This window comes from Bos javanicus, chromosome 5, assembly GCF_032452875.1.
Source record: "Bos javanicus breed banteng chromosome 5, ARS-OSU_banteng_1.0, whole genome shotgun sequence".
In the NCBI taxonomy this organism is placed as follows: Eukaryota; Metazoa; Chordata; class Mammalia; order Artiodactyla; family Bovidae; genus Bos; species Bos javanicus.
In genome coordinates, this window is record NC_083872.1 from 106317761 (window position 1) to 106326198 (window position 8438).

The 8438-nt window shown below is 47.4% G+C and overlaps 1 long non-coding RNA gene across 1 annotated transcript; it reads left to right on the forward strand.

Moving 5' to 3' along the window:
* Positions 1-2555: 2555 nt before the first annotated feature.
* On the forward strand, positions 2556-7782 carry LOC133248292 (uncharacterized). Its single transcript, XR_009736656.1, has 3 exons — positions 2556-6097; positions 6355-6526; positions 6739-7782. It is a non-coding gene; the product is annotated as an uncharacterized LOC133248292 (long non-coding RNA).
* Positions 7783-8438: the final 656 nt, after the last annotated feature.

The window sequence follows — 8438 nt, forward strand, 5'->3', positions numbered from 1 at the left end:
GTGGTTCTAGGAGGCTGCCCAAAGGACCAGTAGTTGATATTGTGAAAATTCCACTTGATGGTGGGGGCAAGATTGAACAGACCTGGAAGGACACACAACTCCTACTCACCATAAGCACAGTGGGTTAGTTCAGCCAGTTCCGTGAGCCAGGAGTTGGGAATGTTAGCTGGGAGCCCATGGAGGTGGCACCTTCCTGCTCCAAACCCCGCCCACCTCTGTGAGGGACCGAGCTGATTGGCTGCTCTGGAGGAAGGAGCTGGGTGTGATGCTTGGTTCTTCCCTCTTTTCTGTCTTTGCTTGCTAGGGGACAATGTTTCTTCTGTTCTCCTGTTTTACCTGCACAGAACCTGCAGCTGCAACACTCAGTGACTGTAGATTGTGTGGATTCAGTCAGTCAAACTGAAGGTGAGTATTAGCAAGCACACATGGAGAAAACATCCAGCACCAGTTCTCCAAGAGTTTTACTAGGCAGTATTTTTTTATGGACGTGAGAGTTGGACTGTGAAGAAGGCTGAGCGCTGAAGAATTGATGCTTTTGAACTGTGGTGTTGGAGAAGACTCTTGAGAGTCCCTTGGACTGCAAGGAGATCCAACCAGTCCATTCTGAAGGAGATCAGCCCTGGATTTCTTTGGAAGGAATGATGCTAAAGCTGAAACTCCAGTACTTTGGCCACCTCATGCGAAGAGCTGACTCATTGGAAAAGACTCTGATGCTGGGAAGGATTGGGGGCAGGAGGAGAAGGGGACGACAGAGGATGAGATGGCTGGATAGCATTACTGACTCGATGGACTTGAGTCTGAGTGAACTCTGGGAGTTGGTGATGGACAGGGAGGCCGGGCGTGCTGTGATTCATGGGGTCGCAAAAAGTCGGACACCACTGAGCGACTGAACTGAACTGGACCAAATTGATTTTAGTTTTTAAAATTTTTGGCTGGGTCTTTGTTGCTGTTCTTGGGCTTTCTCTAGTTGTGCATGGGCTTCTCGTTGCAGCAGCTTTCTTGTTGCAGAGCATGGGCTCTAGGGTGCATGGGCTGCAATAGCTGTGGCACATGGGCTTAGGTGCCCTATGGCATGTGGGATCTTCCTGGATGGATTGAACCCGTGTCCCCTGCATTGGCAGGTGAATTCTTAACCACTGGACCACCAGGGAAGTCCTATTAGATAGTATTTTGATCTTTGTTAGATACTCAATTCCTCCCTAAGGCAACATTTATAAACAGTTTCTTGTGTATCCAAAGAGGTACCCCACGTGTAAACTATGTGTGTGTGTCTTTGTGTGATTTTTTTTCTCCCCTAGCTTGACTTGAACTGTGCCTGACATGAATTGAGTGCTCAGTTAGTGTCAAGTGTTGTCGATTCCAGAAACCTGGGAGTTTTCCTCCATACATATCTCTCTTTCGGTTGAGCATCCTATCCATGGCCAAGTCCTGTGGGTTTTCCGTCCTCAGCATCTCTCAAATCTGCTCCTTCTTTTGCTCTCCCCTGCCATCATCCCAAGTGGTCTTTATCTCCCCTGGGCCAACGGGGCTTTCTCTTTCCATGTTGCATCCAGGAGCCAGAGTGGCTATCCTAAATCTCAACCCCTAAAAGCAGAGACATCACTTTGCCAACAAAGGTCTGTATAGTCAAAGCTATGGTTTTTCCAGTAGTCATGTATGGATGTGACAGTTGGACCATAAAGAAAGCTAGCCCAGAAGAATTTATGGTTTTGAACTGTGGTGCTGGGGAAAACTCTTGCGAGTCCTTTGGACAGTAAGGAGATAAACCAGTCAATCCTAAAAGAAATCAGTCCTGAATATTCATTGGAAGGACTGATGCTGAAGTGGAAGCTCCAATACTTTGGCCACTTCATTCGAAGGGCTGACTCATTGGGAGACCCTGATGCTGGGAAAGATTGAGAGCAGGAGGAGAAGGGGCGACAGAAGATGAGATGGTTGGATGGCATCACTGACTCAATAGACATGAATTTGAGCAAACTCCGGGAGACAGTGAAGGACAGGAAAGCCTGGCATGCTACAGTCCACTGGGTTGCAAAGAGTGGACACGACTGAGTGACTGAACAACAAATTATGTCACTATCAGCCTAAGACACTCCAGAGCTTCCCCGCATATGGTCACAGAACACACTTGAATCTACCTCCTTCCCATCTCTCAGACCTGCCTCCACTTTTCATCCCTACCGCTGACTCCTCAAACCCTCATCCTTTCAGCTTGACTCTGGTGCTGATCCTGTAGCTGACTGCCCACCTGCAGCCTCACACTCTCCTAGCTCTCTCTCTCTCACAGAGAAAGAAAGACTTTAAAAATCATTAAACTCAACATGTGATTCTGCTACTTGAGCCTTGTCAGTGGCTTCTCACCTACAGTGTTGACATCGGTCCAGAGTCAGACATCTGGGTCCCCCGCCCACTCTGGGATTTGGACCCTGCTTCTCTCTCTCCAAATTTACATCTTGCCCAGCTCTATCTCATGTGCAAACCCTTTGCTTCAGCCACTCGGAACACTCTGTTCTTCTGCGGTACCCAGGCTGTTGCACACGGATGCTTCTGCTGCAGCTACTTCCCTGACCTGTCTTGCCCACCCTGTTCTGGCTGGGAAGCACCTACTCATCTCTCGAGAATCACTTCTCCTAAATGACCAAGAATAGTAGAAAATTACATAATGGTGGCTTCCAGTGGGTTTCTGTATTTGCTTTCTGGACAATATGTCTTCCGATAGTCTTTGATTAGCTGTCTCAACCATGAGACTATGATGACTTTTAGGAAAGAATCAGATTTATCCCCGTGCCCCACACTAAGTGGGACACGGGGATATTACTTTTTTGAGTAATAAAGTAGATAATAATAAGAATGAGTGATAACCCGTAGAAGAGAAGAGGATAAATGTTCATGAGTCCATGCTGATATAAATAATTGAATAAAGTATATACACAAAGGGAGAAAAAAGGAACATTTCTTTTTCACAGGAGAATTCCAATTGATAAATGTAGAAGAAATGAGAGAGGGAGAAAAAAGGACAATTTGGCAATGCTCCATTAATGATTGTGGCAAGTATGTCTCATGGGTGGATGCTGAATGTGGGATGTGAAAATAGATGGAAAACAGAATATCTGCAGAGTCTCAAACTATCTCCTCGCAAGAGATTTATTCATCACAAAAGAAAAATGATAATAGTGGAGAAGCCTGGTGGACGTCACCTCCACCAAGTGGCCGCAGTTTACATCACCAGGATTGAGAACCAGCAACATCACAAAGCCCCTGATAGGATACACTGAGAAGGGCATAGAGTCCCATCTGTGAGATTCTTGCCAAAATTAACAGCCTCCATCGAATCATGAGAAACCACTGGACAAATCCAGACAGAGGGGCATTTTACAAAATCACCAGCCAATACTTTTCAAACTGTCAAGGTCATAAAACAAACAAACAAGTAAAAAGCAAACAAACAGAAAACAGGAAAGAAAAGAAAGGGAAAGACTAAGAACATTGTACCAGATTGAAAGCGATTAAGGCAACTAAATATAACTAAATAGGATGTAGAATCCAGGATTGGACCCTGGTCCTAAAAAAAAAAAAAAAGATATGAGTAAATCAAATTGGTGAAGTTTGAATAAGGCCTATAATTAGCTGATAGCATCATATCAAAGTGACTTCCTGGTTGTGGTCACTGAACCATGGTTATTTAAGCTGTCAACGGTTGAGAGCCCTAGGGGTAGGGTGGAAGGGAACCCTGTACTATTTTTGCAGTATTTATAAGTCTTAAATGATTTCGAAGTGGAAAATTTTGAAAAGAGAGAAGGAAAAAGAATTTCTCAAGCACCCCTTGAGATGGTAGAATTGATCCCATCCTTCTCTATACCTGTCTCCACCCCGCCCATTATGCTTTCTCATAGCATTTACAACCCTTTGTCATACTCGCTGCCTTATTGGTCTACCTCCAAGTTCTTTTATGCAGGATATTATTTTTCATCTTTGAGTCTTCAGTGCCTATAACAAGTGAAAAATACTTATAAGGCACTCACAAATTCATTCATTTGTTCATTCAACAGCTTTGATGTGCCAGATTTCATGCCAGGGCCATGAAACTCAGTGGTGGATTTTGTCCAAGTGGCTACCAGTCCAGGATGGAGTCAGAACAACTCAGAGGGAACTCTCGGGGAGTGTGGTGGAGTGTGGTGTGATGGAGCGAAGGAAGGCTGCCGTGCCGGACCATGACTGGCGACACCAGGAAGAGCTTTCCCGAGGAAGAGACAGTTAAGGGCATAACCAAAAGGTTGGTCAAGAATTGTACAGCCAGGGACTCCCCCAGTGGTCCAGTGGGGAAGACTCTGAGCTCCCAATGCAGGGGACCCAGTTTCCATCGCTGGTCAAGGAACGAGATCCCACTTGTCACAACTAAAGGGCTCTTGTGCTGCAACTAAGATATAGGGCAGCCAGATAAATAAATGCATAATTTTTTTTAAAAAAAGAATTATGCAGCCAAAAAGGGAAGGAGAAAAAATGTTCCAGGCAGAGCCCTCAAAAAGCCACATCCAAAGTCCACAGGGGAGAGAGAACAGAGAATTTGGGAAAGTGCACCCTGGCTGCAGGGTCCACAGCAAGGCAAGGGATGGCCAGAAGTGCCACTGAGCAGGCATCAGGGCTGGGTCAAGCAGGGGCTGGTGAGTCAGGAGAGAGGGTTTGCTCTGTGAGAGGGTGACCCCAGGAGGTTTCTCTTGTAGAAGAAGCACTCGGGGTGCACGTGGAGAATGATGGGGGCACAGCCTGGAGGCAGCAGACTGGCCAGAAGGCAATTTCAGTGGTTAATCGGAGATGAACAGCAAGGGGAGAGAATGAGAAGCTTCTGGGGTGGCAGCTGGAGAAGGAATATGGTTTCAGAGGAGAAAAAAAAAAAGATGAACAGCAATGGCTTGGCAGGTCCTAAGCAGGGACATCCTGCCAGCAGCTATGCTGAGAACAAGTGTCTCTCGCCTTCTGATCTCTTCCCTGCATCTCCAAACTCCCATTTTCAAGAGAGAGAGTCAGATTTCTATACTGGCTCCAATCAGCTATGACCTTGGTGTTTGCATTGGTATGCCTAGGAGGTCAGGGTTCTGGGGTGTCAGTGAGGTTCCCTGGATGTATCCCTTCCATGGGGGAGGTGGGAGTGGGTCCTTGGAAATGGGGGTTTATGTAGGAAAGGCCTGTAAGTGGGGTGACCAGGAAGAGTCAGACCGACCCACCTGATGCTCAGAGGAGAGACATGGCCTTAGGTACTCACATCCTGGCATCCAGAGCATCCCCCTCATTGAGACCTGGGAAGCTGCTGGCATCACTTAGAGAGGGTATAGGGAGAGCGGTCATCAGACAGAAGCCCACCTGATGGGTGATCAAGGAAGGGAGTCAACCAGCGAAAGGTCCCGGGGAAGGGGGCCAAAGGAGAAATGGACAGGGAGGGAACGCATTCATGCTGAAGATCCTGGAGAGAGCAGAATCAGGGCAGGGATGGAAGAATGCCTGTGAGACCAGTGGGGCCCTGGCTTCCAGCGTGAGGAGAGGAAGGAAGAAGGAGTGGGCGGGGCTGCAGGTGAGGTGGAGGAGGGCCCCCCTGAATGTGGGAGGTGGGGAGACAGCTTGCAGGAGGTTCAGCACAAGTTTGAAAAATCTGCTGTGGAGAAAGGGGTCAAGGAAACTGAGAAACGAAAAAGAAATCTCCGAGCTGAGGTTGGAGATCCTGAATCTGAAGGAGCCCGGTTTCGGTGTGGCGTGACCTGCTCCTGGAGGGGGGAAGAGAGACTCTGACCAGGGCTGGCTGAGTCTGGGTTTGCAGGTGGGTGTGGGGGCCCCCAGGCTTCTCCACGGAACCCCCAGGGGCCTCCCAGGCCCACTGCTCCTGCAGCTGTGACGTTGGCCCTGCTGCCCACTTTGTGCCAAACCTCTGCCCCTTCCGCCTTGCGTCCTGTGTAGACAGAGGGTTCCTGCCTGCTCTTCAGGACGGAAGTCTCTTGGGGCTGTTGCTCTGTGAAAGCTGCCCGCCTCCAGCAGAGCCCCTCAGCGCCCTCCAGGGACCTTAAGGACGCTCTGAAGCTCTTCCTGCCTCCTGATTCATGCAGTGAAGGTGACCCTCCACCTCCAGCAGCCCAGGGCCCTGGGTCCCCTCTGGTTCTGCCCTGAACATCCCTGTCCTGGAAGCCCATACGGCCCAGGCACTGGGTCTCCAACCACCTGAGTGAGCGCGCTGATCCTGGGCTGCCTGTAACACGCATGCCTTTGGGAGAGGGATGGTGGATGGTGGGGAGCTGGTCTGTCCACCTTTATAGGCACCCTCCTACAGGGACTCTGAGACTGACCTTGTCAAACTCTCTCATTTCACAGGTGCCTGCCTGCTCAGTCGTGGCTGACTCTTTTGTGACCCCAGGGACTATAACCCTCCAGGCTCCTCTTTCCATGGAATTTTCCAGGCAAGAATACTGGAGCGGGTGGCCATTTCCTCCTCCAAGGGATTTTCCCTATCTGGGGATCAAACCCACATCTCCTGCTCTGACAGGTGGGTCCTTTACCACTGTGCCACCTGGGAAACCCCTCATTCCATAGGTTAAGGAACCTGAAATGAAGGTCTTGAAAGCTTAAGCACTATCTCAAGTGATGCAACTGCTTTAAAAAAATTGAAGTATATTTGATTTACAGTGTTTCAGGTGTATAGCAAAGTGATTCACTGATATCATATATACCTATTCTTTTTGGCCACCTGATGTGAAGAACTGACTCATTGGAAAAGACCCGGATGCTGGGAAAGATTGAAGGCAGGAGGAGAAGGGGATGACAGAGCATGAGATGGTTGGATGGCATCACTGACTCAATGGACGTGAATTTGAGCAAGCTCCGGGAGTTGGTGAAGGACAGGGAAGCCTGGCGTGCTGCAGTCCATGGGTTTGCAAAGAGATGGACACGACCGAGCAACTGAACTGAGCCGATTCTTTTTCAGGTTCCTCCCTGTTATTACAAAATATTGAATATAGTTCCCTGTGCTCTATAACAGCTCCTTGTTGTTTATTTTATTGAGTCTATCAATATATCGTATGTAATAGTGTGTATCTGCTTATCCCAAACCCCTAATTTATCCCTGACCCTTTTCCCCCTTTTTGTAACCATAAGTTTGTTTTCTATGTCTGTGAGTTTATTTCTGTTTTAACTACAATCTTTTAAAAATTCCCAGATGTTTTTGAGCAATTTCAGGCTTACAGAAAAATTGAGGGGAAAGTACAAAAATTCTCATATACCCCACCACTCCTCCTCCAGTTTCCCCAATTATTAACATCTTAACTTACCGTGGTGCGTTTCTTATAATTGATGAGCCAGTATTGATACCTTCCTAACTAACACACAGTTTACAGTAAGGTTCCCTCTTCCTGTTGTTCATTCTATGGGTTCTATATGTGTAATGACCTATTTCTACCATCACAGTATCAAACAAAATAGTTTCACTGCCCTAACAAGCCCATGTGTTCTTCCTATTTATTCCTGCCTTGGTCACTGGCAACTACCAATCTTTCAACCATCTCTGTAGTTTTGCCTTTTCCAGAACGTCCATATAGACAAAATCATATTGTGTATCCTTTTCAGATTGGCTTCTTTCACTTTAACAATATACTTTTGAGGTTCCTCATGTCTTTTCATGGCTTGATAACTGATTTGTTATAAGCCTGGTGGGTTATAGCCCATGGGGTTGCAGAGTCGGCCACGATTGAGTGACTGAGCATGCACACAAGATATACATGTAAGCTGTAATGTAATAAATGCCTTTATGTCTATACTTAATTTATATGTTCTGAGTCTGATGTGCCCACTTTATAAATGAACTCAGTTTTTACAAGGTGCACATCTTCAGGTTACCAGCCTTGATTCTGATGTCAAGGCAGAATATCTCCAGCAACCCCTTGCAGCTGCCTTCATGCCCTCCCAGAGAATGTCAGAGGCGCTGGTTATGACCCCACTTATTTCTCATAGCATGGGTTCCTTCGGCCTGTTTGGGACTTAGCCTCAGTTGCATCAGATAGAACCTGTTGTCTTTGGTATCTGCCTTCACTTGCTCCAGAGTTCCTTTGTGAGACACATCCACGTTGTTGAGAAAGCAACTGAGTCTTTCATTCTGCTTCTCTTTTAAATCCCATAAGGCACACAAGTGATGGATGGTGCGTGAGCATGTGTGTGTGTGTGTGTTTATGTGTATGTACACGTCTATGTTCTGTGTATTCGTTGCCCTGCTGTGGACCTCCATCTTTCTGACCCATTGGATTCACCCTAAATTTCAACTTCTTCCAAGTCTCAGATGGGTTAACTGAGACAGACAAAACCTCCACACACCAAGCTTGCTGATGAGCCCAAGGGCCAGCCCTACCTGTGATCCCAGATCGCATTCACCCTCAGCGGCATCAAGGACACAGGGAGCGATGCTTCAC